The sequence below is a fragment of the Toxotes jaculatrix genome, chromosome 22 (assembly GCF_017976425.1).
Source record: "Toxotes jaculatrix isolate fToxJac2 chromosome 22, fToxJac2.pri, whole genome shotgun sequence".
In the NCBI taxonomy this organism is placed as follows: domain Eukaryota; kingdom Metazoa; phylum Chordata; class Actinopteri; family Toxotidae; genus Toxotes; species Toxotes jaculatrix.
Window position 1 is genome coordinate 3563041 of NC_054415.1, and position 16877 is coordinate 3579917.

The following is a 16877-nucleotide window of genomic DNA, read 5'->3' on the forward strand; positions in this document are numbered from 1 at the left end:
TTTGTTTTCCGGTGTTGTGTACTACTTAGTATCATGACACAGGACTGTCGGGCAACGCCGAGACAATTCTCCTGCAGACAGGAACTATTTATTGTCCACTCTTTCTGTGCAGGTTGTAATTTGGCTCTGTCACCATAGCAATCCCGGAGGATAATGGCGTACTAAAGTTGGAGGGTTTTTTCCACCACACAGCGACGGCTGATGGCCTAATTCTCCTATTTTGCCAAGGTACAGTGCTCATTAAACTCATATTTTTTATAGTATTGTTTTATAACGGGCATTTCACTGGTGCTGACAGAAATACTGTTAAAGGTTTCCATGTAATGGAAAAATCTGAATGTAACCCTCAGAATGGCCTCCAAAAATATCAGCTTCTAAACCTCAAAGAGCTGAGAACAAAATGCAGTGGCAACTCATCCTAATATAATTTCTACAAAAGCCTCAGAGAGCTGAATTCTTTTCAATATTTATGCTTCTCCACTAAACTTTAGCTTGGATTTGAACACTTTAAGCTGCATATCAGCACCTTCTTTGGGCAGAATGAGAGGAACCTGTTTCATTTCCTCGGGTTACGAGGATGATCAGCTTCATAATCACATCTTGGAAAAAAACAAACAAACAAACATGATCTCTTTTGGCCTGTGTGCAGCTTCACTTTAGCAGTTGTGTAGCAGGATATTCCCTTCTTTTTTCCTGAGCTCTGACTGTAGCTGGGTGGGGGGGGACAACATGGTTTCTACTCTCTGAGATTTCCCAGCTGATCCGGGAATTCAAATTCAATCCGGCAACTTTCCAGCCACAGCCCTGTTTCTCTAAAATCTAGGTTACCGCCGCTACCGTTGAGACTGGCGCCAGCAACAACCACAGTCTGGGATTTATAAACAAAGTACATTCATCTGAACACAACTGACTGGCCATCGGGGAATATGGCCAGGAAGACTTACATCAGGAACTGTTCTTGGAGAAACTTGGAGAAAATTACTTTCCTTTATTTCACTCTGACTGACTCTGACTGACAATTATTTTCTGGTTTTTCTGAAGTTTAGTGGGGATTTGAGGATTTGATACGTTAAACCTACCTCAACTATATTTAACCACTTTGCTGCTACATTCAAATCCAACTGAGCATAAGGTCATTACGGACTGTGGACCAGGAAAAGACTATTTTCAAATAGAACATGCACGTTTATTGTGTACGTGCATCACCAAGTGTACCAACGTGACATTAATGAACACAGTTGCTGCTGTTTGGCCTTTGCTAAAGTACACTGTCATTTTCCCCATCAGTGGGTCCTGTATGTCTATCAAAGAGCAAACAGCTGACAGCAGCAAATATTACTGCTTTATCTGATAGCACACGCCAACAACCTCCTGGTCGGCACCGTGGACAGCAGTCGTTTCATCTCCACATCAAACAAACCGTAAGAGTAACGACCGACAAAAAAGCAATTAGTTATCAAAGACATGGAACATGTGGTCAGTTTGACACTGCAGGTATATGTATGGAGGATAACATACTGTAGATGTATGTAAGCAGTAAAAGGCAAAACAGGCCGCAACCCAAAAAAGGCCCATATTTTCATAGTGTTGTTACAGAGAGGCTCAGGCTGCCAGTGATGTTCTGCCATCAGGCTAGCAGCAACCATGGCCAGGCACGTAGAAGCCAATTAGGCCGGCCAAGAGCAGCAGAGCCACTAGCTGGGACAATTAACAACAGAGGCACCAGAAACCAGCAGGCTGAGCTGAGTGGTAACAAGAAACCAAGTCTCTCCTGGTCCAGCGCAGAGGTAGTGCCAATGTGTGCGACAACATAGTCGCTTAGTCAGGCACTCGTACTGGTTGGACAGGTTGCCTAAAGAAAGTAGGGGAAGATCTGAGGGGGATAATGATGGTTTTCAACAAAAATATACACATGGAGACAGATTGTGTAGCCAGAAAATTCCCTCCAGGTGTTCCTGAGATACTGTCTTCTGGAGAATGGGACGGACGGACAACTTCAATGCAAAAACATGACGTCTATGGACACAGCTCTCACCGGCGCCGAGGCATAAAAACAAATACAACTGTTGCCAAGAGAAACAAATGAGTTTCTGACTGTAACACAAAGCACCTGCATGGCCAGCGATCATTTCCTCTGTTTATGACATGGTGAGTACAGTAGCTAGGTAACAAAGCCAGTGTGAATCACCGGTTGATGATGGTGGTTCATTGTCTTCACAGCCGCACTGTATTAACAACTGTTCAGTTGTTATTTGATGAAAGAGCGCAAGTAATGTCAACTGTATTTGAGAAGCAAACAGAAAGACACGATTGGGAGCTTATAGGATAACAACCCTGATGGGCTGGTTTGAGGGGGTCTGCCTTTCAGATCCTCACCTGCATCCTAACCAGGCCATTATGTGATATTACTACACAAACATACAGAGTCTTTATTGTGTCTAGTGGGTCTTTGTGTGTTTACTCACCATGATTCTGAACTAACCTTAACCTAACTAATCAATTCTGACTTTGTGTTGCTGGCACGAGGTGGTGTTCGCAATCACTTCATGCTGCTGCTTCCCAGCATACTGTGAAAGCATGATATCACTGCGCTCTGCAGTTGTGATTTTAACACTTAGCTAACACTTCTTTAACAACATCTTTGTCTGTCGCCAACAGATATTTTCGAGACATGTCATGTGGCTAACTGCTGCAGAAAAAGCTTCAGAGGAGAGACGGAAAAATACAGCACCTTGTATAGTTTACTCAAACCTCTAATCAGAGCAAGAAAAACACGATTCATTAAATAATCTAACTTCAGGTAAAGAGTGGCAATGAACCTTCTTTTGCTCTGAACAAAGCAGCTATTGGTTACCTCGGCCCTCTCAGCCTCCCCCTTGGTTGCACGGACGCCTACGCATGTCCATGTTCACTCAGCCTCCCGTTGGTTTCCCTTTGAAATGCTGCAAGGTTAGTGTGGAGGCTGAGCCATTGAGAGGCACGCTTGGCAATGACAGGGATACTTCAGCACAGGCGAGGACTTTTAGGGAGCACAATGATGCTCTGCAGAGTGCATGTGGGAGGATTCTTCTATAGAAAAAGAATTGATCATGCCCCAAGGGAGGAGGAGGGGGGGGGGGCATAGGGTTTTGCTCGATATTTCCAAGTGAGCTTATGTCTGACATGAGGGGACAGAAACACAAGCACGATGTTTCACCACGCCTGTACAGAGATGTGTAATGTATAGGGAGTTAAATTTTGAAAAGACAATAATTACCCTACAGAACTCTGCAGACAGTGGGCACAGATTTTTATGTAAATGACGCCATTTCAGTGAATTAGAGACCTTTCAAATATGCAGCATGAGACGTGCATCTGAATAAAATAAGGCTCCAAGCTTTGATATCACATAATTTTCCTTTGGATTGTGTAACGCTGATACTTCTCAATCTCCGTACAAAATGTCAAATGGAAGACAAGCAAATATCAGCAGTGTGCGCGGCGGACCGCCCATGGTGTCTGTTATGCCTCTCACATCACTGGTGAAAAAAAAATGAAACATTAATTCAGCTCATCTTTGCACCTTAATGACTACTTGCCCATTCAAGCATAAGATGACAACTTTCAAATTATCTTCATTGTCTGCAATGCCTCACAGCAGGCGGGCCACTTGAAGAGCCGGTCTCATCTGGAGTGGATCGGGCTTACTTATCTTTATGGAAAAAACCTGAGAGCGGCGTTGACCTTTTTCCCTTTCCAAAGACTGTCAGTGCCATGTAACCAAACTGTATATCCACCGCAACACAAAGTAAATATCTGCCCTGTCGCTATTACGACCCCACTTGGAAGACAGATTTAACTAATATTGTTGTTTTTGCACAAAATGGCCGTGCTGTTACTTTTACAGTCACACTGCAGCTCGTCCTTTCCACTCCGATGATAAAGCGTCACATTTAAAGCTTCCCATCTTGTAACCTCTGGGTGGTACAAGCTAAAAGAGCTGAATGCAAATTCGATTTAAAAAAAAAAAGATTAATATAAATTTAAGAGACGCTTGGGTGAAAAGTGATCTAACCTACACTCAACATTCACAGTCATTCTTCACCACAATGCAGGATGCAATAAACTGCTTGCTTCTCTCTCTCTCTTTTTTTTTTCTTTTTTGCTCCAGCCATCTCTTTGGAGGTGTGCCGCTCAGGTGTAAAACCCCAACCCAATTACAGGGCCGCCAGATGGCACAGCAGGTCCCCAACCACAGTGACGATGCTGGCACACAGCTCCCTTCTATCACCTCTCTCTCTCTCTCCCCCCTTCTCTAACTGGGTCAGCTCACTTGCTCTCTACCTCCCTCTATCCTTCCTGCTATCTCCTCCATCATCCTTTCATGTTTATTTATTTATTTATTTATTTATTTTTTGGTGTCCCTGGTCTCTCCCAGCGGTAGATTCTCATTTCCCCAAACCATAACCATTTCTTTGCACTGAATAAAACCCGACTGCACAGATTTGGAGCTAATGTGAAAAAGGGAAGGACGTCCATTACCCCTTTCTTGAGTTCAGATTTGGACAGCATGCTGGCATCATGCGGACTGCTCTGCTCCCCACTGCTTCCAGTTTGGCCAGCTCTCTCAGTGAGCCGGGTGCTACATCTCATGCTGTTTGAGGAAGTGATGAAGCTGCCAAAATCTGCCCAATCCAGGACTAATACTGTCCATTTTGTCAGCTAATTCAATGTCACCCACAGATCATAGCAGACTGTACTGTACAGTAAGGGCAGCGAGACACACAGACAGCCATTTGCCAATATCGCTTCCCTCTCGTCATTTTATTGGGTTTCGTGAATTAATCATCCAGTAAATCACCAACTAAACCCATTTTATCAAGAATTATCTGCTAATTATCACAACATGATTTGGCAGTAGTTATATGTCAGCTTAATTTAAACCAGTTGAATAAAAATATGCACAGAAGACCCCACAGTAAAAAGGGATAGAGTCAGTAAGAGGGAACTCATCATCTGCATGTGCAAAATCGTTATCCTGATAGAGACAGTATGTGCATTATGCATAATTGGGACTGTTAAGTTACTATTTCGTAGCCTCAAGCTTATTGAAATTAAGATCAGCATGTGTTTAAAACCATAACCTGAAATTACAGCTATTCTTTAACATTTCCCATAAGGGAGGGATTGTGTATTTTTATGCAGTTCACACTACTGATGACAAAGAAACGCAAATATCTAAGAAAAAAAACGTGCCTGCACCTCCAAATAGCACAGAAACTATAGAAACTGCTTCAAAGCAAAGCTGCTCTAAAATAACTGAATCACAGTCCAAATGTAGAAACTCACTGTGTTACTTGTAAATGTCAATAGATAAAAAATATTTCAGCTTCATTAGAACTGACATATGTCAAATTTAATGGTCTAAAATTACAACGATGGGGCTGAAATTAAAAGGGCAATCAAACCTGTGTCATTTAGCAGACAGAGAGCAATTCAAAGGGACTGTTGAGTTTTTGACTTTTTAAACAGGAAGAGGCTAATTGTGGCGTAAATGTTTTGTCAAAGACAAATCAAAAGCGGCGAGAGACACACAAATGCTGCGTGCATCGCTGGGATCAATAGTCTGGATCAATAAGAAGGTGCTTTGACTGAACAAGCAAAGCCAACGCAGACTCTGATCCAGAGGCAAAAACATGAGCCACAAATAAGTGGAGCACATTTGATATGAATCCAAATTCAGTGGCTCAAAAATTCCCTTTCTAGCAGTGAAATGGTAATGAAGTCATATTATGTGTCTTCCAACACTTGTAACTGTGACGGTCGTGATCACGTACCAGTGAGCAGTTGCTCAGGGGTTTTAAACCATTCGCAGGTTTGATTACAGTTCAAAGCCCGGGAAGTCCTGCTGTTTAAAGTAATCCTCAGGAAGACACTCGGTGATTGCTTTACAAATCTGGATAAACTAATAATCATACCAAGGACACTTGTTTTGATCCAAAGGGAGTGCTAACAGTGTAATTACAATAAATGACACAGAAAAAAAAAAAAAAACGGAGCAAATTAAAGCTTGCGTTTGCATGCATAATAGAGTGCTGCATCAAACAATTAACACCATTATATTGAACCGGGGAGATATTCAGCAGATAAATTAGAATTTTTTAAGTAATTCCATGCTTTACAGACCATTTCATTATCCAACTGTTATGACTCATGCTATCTTTATTGAATGCAGTTTTCTCCTTTCTTGTGATATCAGCGGAACAAGTGCCATTCACATCTGGCCTTAGTCATCAATGCCATCCAGCTAATGGCGGTAACAGTGTTTTTTAATGAAGAGTTCAGATTATTCAAGTGACCTGGTTCTGGGATTAGACATGTTTGAATCACAAAAACACTAATTTTGCATGAAAATATCTACAGTCTCTTCACTGCTCAGCAGGATTGTGGGCACATTTTAGCAAAGCAACAAGCAGAAAACTCCTCACCTTCCTTTTGGAATATTCATTATTTTCACCCCCATTAGGAGCAAACTACTAATACCATTAAGGGGTTCTCCTTGAACGTAACCAAGCAATTTAACCTGCATTTAAAAGAAAAGACCTTAACCGAAGTATAGGCCAAGAGCTTGCTTTGTGCATATAAATGTAACTAATGAGTCGATTGGGTCGTTCTAGCAGAAAAATCAATTCACGCTTAAAGCCTCAACCTGCACCTCGGATGAACTATAGATCCTACTGTGCTCCCTCTTTCCCTCTCCCTGTTTCCCGTTTGTTTACCCCCCCCCACCCCCCAATCCAAGAAAATAACTGGTAAAACTAATTTCTGTGTCACTGCTGCTTCACAAGGACAAAGAGAACTCAATCCTATGAAGTCAACGGGCAGGAAAACATGTCAAATATCAAACCAGTTCAGCCAATAAACTGACTGGACTTCAAAAATAAAACTCCAAAACACTGTTGCACTGCACAGTGTGCAGGTACAAAGCCTGGCAGAGCAGCTAAACTTGGGTAAAGTGGATGAGTTAGTGAACTGGCACATTAATTACAGGCTGTCAGTCAAGTATCCACCACCATCTTCCAGGCGCTCATTTGCTGGAGGATAGTATTTCCAGACGGTGCGGTCACACACAAGGGAGGGTCGTTTTTTTTCTTTTATGTATATAATAAGTCGGGTAAATGAGTGTCAGGTGAGGCGCCTGCAGCGAGCAGAGATCAGAGGAGGCTGAGAAGGCCCCGTGGCCACTTCTCCTTGTCCAGTGCAGCCTCTTTACTCACCTGAAGCCAATCTCAGGGGGTAATGGAAGTGGAAAAAGTTATTAACCCCGCTTTGCAGCAAGGGCAGGACAGCTCCATTAAGCCAGCGCACAAAGATTCCCCCATTTTCAATTACTGCTTCCAAAGCGCTGAGGAAAAGTTAGAAAAAAAGCGGTGTTGTTGTCCGCCAGCCCGAAGGACTCAGGGACCGCACATCCCAGCAGCTCTTATCGTCTACTGTTTTTCCTCATACAGCGCGGGTCTGACACACTCCCTGAGTTGTTGGTGGATATTTCGGTCTATTTATACGACAAACACTGCAAGGAGGCACACCCCCTGGAAAATGGGTCCGTCAGCCAGGAGCTAAATGAGAGACTGGGAGTTAGGGAGGAGAAAGAGATCACACTAATCTAACACTAATCTAAGACTCCACTGTGGCCGTTACCAGAGGAGGATTCTCTGATCTGATTAGAGATTCTCAGATTATAATTTCTACCATTTGGTGATGATATCTGCACGATGAACAATGAAAATGAAGCTGATTTCTTTGCGCAGCATCTTCACAAAGAATCTGCCCACATGTGATAAAAAAAAATGTATGATGTGAAGTGCTGGGAATCTGTACGGGTTCCTCTGCCCCCACATTTTATAGGCAAACAAAAGGGATCAAACACCACGGTCGGCTGGCTGACCTGCTACGTTTCCTATCACCTTTGACAGATACAGTTTGAATGGCCTTGTAAAACCACCTCCCACATTTAGCAACCCTTAGCCCTGGTTGCGTGCTTGGCTGGCCGCGAGGCCGGAAGGGGGACAGCGGGGAGGTGGTTGAGGGCCGGGGCTAATATAGCAGTGCCTGGGGAGTCATGTCTGTTGGAATCAGTCTGATTTGGAGGCGAGGCCAGGGGCCATGGTGCGACTACTGGTAGGTGAGTCATACAGATTAAGAGAGGCTATTTGCTCTGCCACAGCCTGCCTCCAGGGTCAGCCGACAGGGAAATCTGCCTGACAACCACTTGCTGTGTGACGGGATCGGAGAGGCAGAAAGTGAGCGACTGAGACTGACCCTCAGGGCAGGGCAATAGATTCACTCCAAGGGGTTATAGACAGGCCTGGGCTCATTCTGTTGAGGCGAACAAGGTTTAAGATTAAGGAGCGTGCTGATAATCCTCCCCCAAAGAAAGCACAGCGTCTACCTCTAACCCTAACTCTAAAGAACCATGTAGTGTTAAAAGACATGTAGGTCAGGGTCATATATGAATAATGGACAGTATACCGTACGTAACATGACTATAAAATGACTTCCACACCTGCCTGCACTACACTGAGGCTCCATTCATTCATGGCTGACTATTATTGACTGGCTGAGTAATCGACGTGATCTGTGAGTCAACCAGTCGTGACTGGGATTGTCCCTCACTGGTGGTTGGCTGAGAAAAGGGAAGGAAGCAAGTAAATGAAGACCACAGGGAGCAACTGAGGCGCCAGTTAAAACCGATTTCACTAGTTTAATAAATCTGTTTGTAAAATAAGTGACATTCATACTCATGATAATATATTTTCCAATTTTTACATCTTTACGTCTAAACTGTGATAAGAAAGACACGAATGTTTTGCCCTGGGAAGCAGGAACAACATTAAACACATGCCCTGTAGCTTTGAATTTATTTAGCTTCCGCCCTCCAGCTTCTCTTTTTTCCTTCGTCTTGTTCTTCCCACCCACTCCTTAATGCCCTCCTCTGTAACACCCTGCCTCCCCGCAGGGCTCGGCCTCAGATATCACAAACGGCAGAGATTATCAAAGCAAATAATCAGGGAGGGAATATTGAACGAAACTGGGACTTCACAAAAGGCACCTACTTCTAAATACTCACTGCTTTTGAATGTAGATACAAATGAAGAGGTGCTCACAGAAGATGTCTGAATATCTGGGAAATCTTGATTTCCATGAGAACTTGTCTGTTATTCCTTGTTTGTTGTTTCTCTGGTTACAGATGACGTAGCAGACGGACCCGCTGCACTTCCTGATTTGTTGTTGCTGCCCTTTATTTATTTATTTATTTATTTTTTCATTTTCTGTGGCGTCCGTGTCAAAAAGACACGTCCCCGGAGCTGTTAATGTCGTTCTCAAACAGACGGCCCCTCAAGTGCTCTTTCCAGACACTTGGCAGCTGACCTTTTAATTCTGTTTAGAGTGTGGGGTGTGTGCGGTTTACTCATGATGCTGCCTCGGATTGGCTCAAACAACAAATGGTTAAGCCACTGACTAAGAGATGAATATCTGCTGTCTCATCCGATTTGTCACTTGAAAGAAATCAGATTCAAATGGGAATTATTTTGGCTAAATTGTGCGTTTAAGCAGAGGCAGCTGACTCAGACTTTTTCTTTTTTTTTTCGGCTCAGCAGCAGCACGTGTCCAAACAAATTTAACTTGCACTGACATTTTTAGAAATAAATAAATAAATAAATAAGCATGCATTGCCTTATCTGATTTTCTACTCGACAAAAATGGACGGACTGTGTGAGTTTCAGCTTCAGAGAGAGTTTATGCCGACGGGTTAAATTACACCGTATCAGAACTGATCGAGGTGGGGTGATTTTTAGGTCAACCAACATCAGCACTCCGCTGAGCGAAGGAATAAATCAGCTCGTGCGGGACCTCTTCGCCATCAGCGCCCACGCCTTGAATCTAATTGACACTTGCAACAGATTGGGGGTCTGATTTCATATTTGAGTCACAGGATCTCTGAAACACCCCTGTCTTTAACACACACACGCACACACACACTCACAAAGCTGACAGGTTGCTAATCCGATAAAGGTGTCGTGCAGTGATGTGAGAGCGTGATAAGAAGGTGACAAATAATTCAACTTCAGAAATAACAGTCCAAGTGTCACAGATCTGTCATTTCAAACAGATGCACAATGAGGGAGAGTGAGATGATCAGGATGATTAGGACAGGAGGCTTCATGCACTGGCTTTCACTTGACTTTGACCTTATTTCATGTATCTGCTCTTGCTCTTTGATGTTTTCCCTTTCTCCTTGCTTGTCCATTAGAAAGCCTCTCCCCCTGCTGGGCATCCTTTCATACGCCTACAGCCTCTCACAACAACATTTCCACCCACGCACTTTGTTTGAAAAACAGCATGCCTGCCAATGTCCAACTAGCTCAATAATTGTCACACAATTATAATTTAGCTCTGCTCATTTTTTTTTTGACCCCCCCCACACCTCCAAGCAGCACAAAGTAAACAACAACATCAAAAGTACCTGATGAATATCCAGTGAGGAGAATTTAACCTTTGTAAGGGAAAGCAGCAGCAGAAATAAAAGCTTTTCCATCTTTTCCAAGATTTTCCATCTTTTTTTTTTTTTTTTTTTTTTTTTTAACTGAACCCGAGTGAGCTGCCAGATCAGATCGTACTGGCACTATCATTTAACACAACAGCCTCCCTAAATCATACTCCACGCTGCCAGGGTGGCTTGAAGAGTGAGACTCAACTCATTGACAGTGGTGGCAGCTTGATAGATAACATTGTGAGGGTGACATTGAAATAAATAGGCATTGTGACCAACAATCTTTCAGCTTATCGTTCGCCATCAGGCTTCTGTGACACTGCATTAGCATGAGTTTTGATTTTCTCATTTGGGAGAAGCTCTCTCATTTGCAAGCTCGCCGTTATCGCTGTGACCCGAGGTTGTGAAAAGCTCCGGTGGTACCGAGAGAGACACAGCCCGGGAAAAAAAGAAAAAAAAAACCAAAACAAAACGAGGAAAGAGACAGATGTGTTTGCTATACATAAATTTCTTTCTAGTGCTTTGATATATCTCATCTTCATGGCTCAGATGTGGCTTTAGCACAGGTGTTATTGGGTTTCAGCAACAGAAACCTACATATGGCACACACTTGACAGGCAAGCTGGATACCATCAAAGAGATTTCTGTTCCTGTGAGCATCAAGTCTGCAGATTGGGATCAGATGCAGCCATATCAAGACAGGCCATGAAATTAGGTTGAAATTGCTCTTGAATAATACAGTCTGCAGCCATGATAGTGCCACACAGAGATGGAGCGCTAAGATGGATATTTGCCAGTACACAGGGGGTGAAAATAGCACAATGTGCTTGCTGCCTCTGTGCTTACAGAGGTGTCCCCTGCAGCTCGCCCTGTATTGTACAGTTTCACTGCTCTGTGCTTCCTCTAAGCAGACAGGAGCATGATGCTCTCCACTCCCGACTGGAACCAATGATTTTTTACAGATTAATCTGAAGAATTATTATTATTCTGTGAGTTTTCTTCCGCCTCTTTTCAACTGGCTGGTCAGCACATCCTCGCCCCCCCCCCCCCCCCCCCCCCCCCCCACCCCCCCAACACTGCAGCGCCTCAGACAACAGACAGCCACTATCCTCTAAATCCTTCAGCTCTGCTACAACCAACTTACTGGTCTAGACACTCGGAGACAGAATCACGATCGTGAGGTTTCCAGTATTGGCAGATGAAGCTCCAAACCAAAACATCGGTTGTAGTGGTACCTCCAGGCAACGACAGAGAACCCCCTCCACCTCCCACCACCCACATGATAATTATCACTGCCGGCTGTGGCCAAGCCAGCAGTGCACCATCCATGCTGCCATGTCCACGTAACGCCTCAGTGAATTTCGGGTACTGCATGGTCCTGTGATTAAAATAAATGAGGTCTGTGGGGGCGTATGTTGTTTGAAATCAAGCATGCCAGTTATTAATTTATTTTCATTGTGTATAACCTACAGTATTTGTAAGTATTTGTGTATAACTTCAGCACTGGTCCCTGTACTGGGAGCTGCCCATGGTGTTAGAGAGTCACCACACAAACTGGAAGAGCTGCTCTAATGACAGAAATAATTTTTCCAATGATAATCCTCATTTTTTTCCTAGATTTTGAACCAAGTTCCTTTTTTGGCGTTCGGGTTTCAGTTCGACATCCTGCACAAAGTTGTGATTTCTTGGCTCCGCCAGCTCAGTTACACAACACTTGAGATTATTTCTGCCTCCAGAGAAGCTCTGCCACAGAATTTGTCTAAGTAAACTCCAATCTGCGTACTTTGCAGAGAACTGCATCTGACACACCACCCTGTCGGCGTGGATCAGGCCCAGGCCCAAAATCCCCATACACATTCAATTGCACCAAGTACGCTGCAGAAATCTCCCCCTATATAAACCTCTCTGTCATGGCTTCTCATGAGTCACTGAGTCTTCTGACTTCTCCAGTTTCCCATTTAGAGCTGCTCCATCAACACTTTTTTTTTTTTTTTTTTTTTACAAGGAACAAGTGTGAAGATTCCACATGGATTTAAATGAGATGTTTGCTCGATCAGATGCAACACAAAAGCTTTCACAGATGACTCTGACTAAAGCAGTGAGATGACTAACAGATGCTGCAAACACTTAAGCCTTTTGTCCACATTTTTATATTCAGAACTCGACTATCAGCCACACAGTAAAAGTTAACGGGCTGTTGATTGAAAGGGGCAATAAGCATGAAATTCTTACTGCCCCCAGTGCAATAAGCTCTTCTTCAGGTGTGAAAGTTTCTGTCTTTCCAAACTAGTCTTCCTACAAAACTCTTATTTTACGCTTATTAACCACAAATCAGGAGACATTTAGGCCAAAAATGATTCTTTTAAAGCCTGAAAAGAGATAACGCCATTATTCTCTGTGCACAGGTAGATACAGCATTACATTTTCTCAGCTCTAGAATAAAAAGATAAGTCCCTTTATAAGACTGAATCTATTGAAGATTATTTAAGGTACTTGTAAGTTCAGAGACAAAGAGACAGCTCAGAAAACGGGATCATGAAGGTGCGTCTCCGGTGACGAAGCTTAAAACGGGAGTAGGAATGTAATTCCTATTGATCTCAGTCTGATTTAACACTTCACTGACTGGGGTGTTTGGCTGGAGAAAAGAGTGGCCGACCCGAGGGAGGTAAACAGTGCTGCGGACAGAGTGACAAGGCTGGTGGACTGTAATGAAATACCAGGGAAGGAGGAAGCCAGGGGAAGAAGCCTTTTTCTCCCGTCTTGTGTTCAGGTAAGATCACACAGAGCTGACACTGGACTTGTACTCAGGCTGAGGGCAGGCCCGGGAACCAGCTCGGTCAGTGAAACATGCCTCTGAGAGCAATTAGGAGGCCAATTACTCTCTTCTTATGGAGGACGGCATGTCAGGGCTTGCCAGCTCCAGTGTGGAATCCTTTCTGACATCCGTCCCCAGCAACAAACCATAGTGATGCTTTTCATTTCCCCTATTCTGCTTTGAAAGCAGAGCAGCGTAGCTGGCCAGCTGGAAAAACTCGACACCATCACAAAGAGGAAGCCTAGAGGGGCTGCAAGTCAACAAGTATCAATGTTTGTTGAACAGTTTCCAAGTCTATGATATGCTGAAAAGATCTATTATGAGCAAATGAAGCGTAAGAAAGAGCAGTCAACTGTCTTTAGCTGTTTACCACCCTGTCAGTTTTGGCCTGATTTTTTTTAAATGTCTTATTAAAACCGAGACACTTGGAAATTTAAATTAGCTTTTTAATTAACTAAGCGTGAGCACCATTTGGTAATTTAAATTATGAGTGGTGACAATGTGAGGCAGGATGGGCTGCTGTGATAATTCTTATATTTGGTAAACAGCAGGAGATTTGGGAGGCGGAGCTGGATTGGAGGGATATTTTCCCAGTGAGACGTCGCAGCAGAGAGCCAGCTTGGCACGAGCAGAATGCCAGTCGGCGTCCACCGGGCACCGGCAAACAGTTGTGTCATTCACTTGCGGCCCAATCCGATCAGACAGAGAAGAGGCCGGCGGACCGCCGCCACACAGAGCCAAACTCCGGAGCCCGGCGGAGGTCAAAGCACACAGAAGCATGCTGTCCAAATCCTCACTGCTGCTCCCCATCTGACAGGACTCATGTGGCTACAGAGAGGGGCTGGCGAAAACCAGCTTTTGGAAAACATCTCACAGTCACAGAGCACGACAGAACACGACAACACTCACACACAAATTTCTACACACTTTAACAAGCATCCTGAACTCAAACAAGTCATTTACTGAAGACAGTGAGGTGTTCTAATTAATCACACAGATATTTAAGTCCCCACGGTGTATTTTAATGTCCCAAGAGTCCAATCTTATCTTAAACTGCTTTTTTATATTAAGCACAGTGAGCTTGGAATAACGTGTGAGGCATTCCAACACTGCAATAAAACAAATTCAGGTTTTGCACCACTGGGAGCAACCTGTTCTTCAACATATAACCCTTTATGAAAAAGCTGATCCAGTGTCCTCTACAGTTTGTGTCTCTGACATAAATAATAATGAATAGGCATTAAAGTGTTTAGTGATTGAATCTGAGAGTCTTTGACTGGATGCATGAGTCATAAACATTACGTCTGTGTCTTTATGCCGCTGCTTTGTAGCACCAAGCTAAATAGCTGCGAGTTGGGAGAGACCAAGCCTTACGGCGCTTTTATAACAAGCACGGTAAAAAACTTTGTAGCTGCACTAAAGCTGTGCAAATCAGTGAAATCGGTAACAACAATCACAGGGATTAAAAACCGCTATTACTCTACTGAGAGACTGAAAGGTAGCAACAGAAGATCTGGTTGCTAAATGACGCATCAGTGAATATATAGTGAGTTATTTCCAGCCAACAGCATATCTTTCACATCTCCCCCCCCCCCCCCCCAGGTGTCTCTGATTCATTGCAGTAGTTTGAGAGGTATTTTTTTCCTCTCACATTTTTATCAACAACGCAGCCTCCATTCCCCCTGCCATGCTCTGAATCTCAGGCTACAGCCCTCTTTTGTCCTCCTCTCCTCTGCCTCTCATCTCTCCCAGTGTGCAGCTGGATGGAGCCGTGCTTATTACCTCAGATGTCTGTGATTGGACCTCCCCTGCTCCACCAGGGGGACCCAAATACTGTCAGTGCAGGCCTGGACTCTCCAGCTAAGCCCCTGTGACCTTGGAGTGAGGTGCAGCGCCCTGGGAACCCGCGGAATGAACAATATGAGGCGGGGAGGGAGCCGGGCATACAAACAGTCCATTACCATCCATAATGTGGGCTCTCTGCTGCGCCTATCCAGAAACCTTACGGCTCTACCATCTTCTTTCATTTTATCCTGCCAGGGAGGGGGAATCTCTCTCTCTCTCCCTCTGTGCCTGTGCGGTCTGACCAAAGAGGAAGAGACCAGAGCACATGAATAAAGGGACTGGTTTGCTCCAGGCAGAGCTGAAATTGGTCTATTACGAGGCTCCATTTGAGATCAGTGTGGGAGGGAGTGGCCGGGCCGAGGAACGGGGGGTTCTCCCTTTTTGCTTTCTTCTGTCTCTGCCCTTTTTAGTCTTGGACAGTATTTGTTTAAGCAAATGCTGTGACCTCCAGGCATAAGATGAAACCCACAATGAAACAGGACAGGTGGATTTTTAGCTGAAAGTACGAAGAAACTCAACAATTTTAACTCCTGTTTCCATCTGTGTGACCTAGCATATCCTTCTTCTAACAGGCTCCTTAAACGATTTCCACATTTTGCCTTGTGACAATATCACTTTAATCAGTTTTATCTCTATTCAGTTCAATGACTCAAGTGGAAAATGGAGCATGTATGATTAGCTCAAATTGAATATATGAAATCGCTGCTCATAGTACATTCAGCTCTGACTAGCTGTGATTATAGAGATGGATCACCTGCTATATTCAGCAAAAATTTGTTTTATTATTACACCATAAGCATTGCAGCTGCAGTGTGTAGTTCATCCCACACACACACACACACACACACACACACACACACACACACACACACACACACACACACACACACACACACACACACACACACACACACACACACACACACACAGAAACAGTCATAATGCCTAATCTGAGACGCCAAACGACCTTTATCTGCTCGGGCCAAAATGGCACGTAAGTGGACTGATTTGTTTCCCCCCATTTTCCATCTGCGATGTGCGAGTGGATAAGGTGAATGAGGGGGCTCAGCGGCAGGATGATTATATAAGAATGAACGCTCTCTTTGAGGTATTATCTTTGAACAAAAGAGTTTCAACTGATGCGAAGTAAGCCCGGCCCGGCACGAGCTATCTCTGGTAATGCTGAGGACCATACAATCAGGCAGCATTGTAGCTGGAGTGGGACCCTCTCCTGCTTGATCATTAGGCAAATGGAGACGCAGCGCCGGAGAGTGCGTCCTGTTATTTGCTGTGATTTTTCTTCGTTCCACGGAATTGGAAAAAGCGATGCTACTTTCTCTTTGCTGCTGTGTAATCTTTGAAATGACAGTTACGCTTGAATGACAAGTATGCAGTAATAATATAATCTACCTGGATACACCGCTGGGGTATGAGAGAAACTGTGAATGTGAATTAAACAAACCACAGGAGAAGTCTGGTTGTTATTTCTCTGCCCCAACTCCTGGTCCCAGTCGGTAACCTTGAAAAGAAAAGAGTGGAGCGAGGTTGAGGTCAACCTCTCAACTCCCGAGAAGTTGTCTGCTAAAATTATAGGAGCCGTTCTCTATAATGACTCCACCGAGGTAAACAGAATTAATCAAGATTACTGGACAGGATAGCTTGAAGGTGGCTCACTGTAGGAAG

At 44.0% G+C, this 16877-nt stretch overlaps 1 protein-coding gene across 2 annotated transcripts in view; it reads right to left on the reverse strand.

The window, feature by feature from the left end:
* Positions 1 to 16877, reverse strand: part of syt1a (synaptotagmin Ia) — a 96807-nt gene that overhangs the window by 35763 nt on the left and 44167 nt on the right. The gene's annotated exons all lie outside the window — the stretch shown is intronic.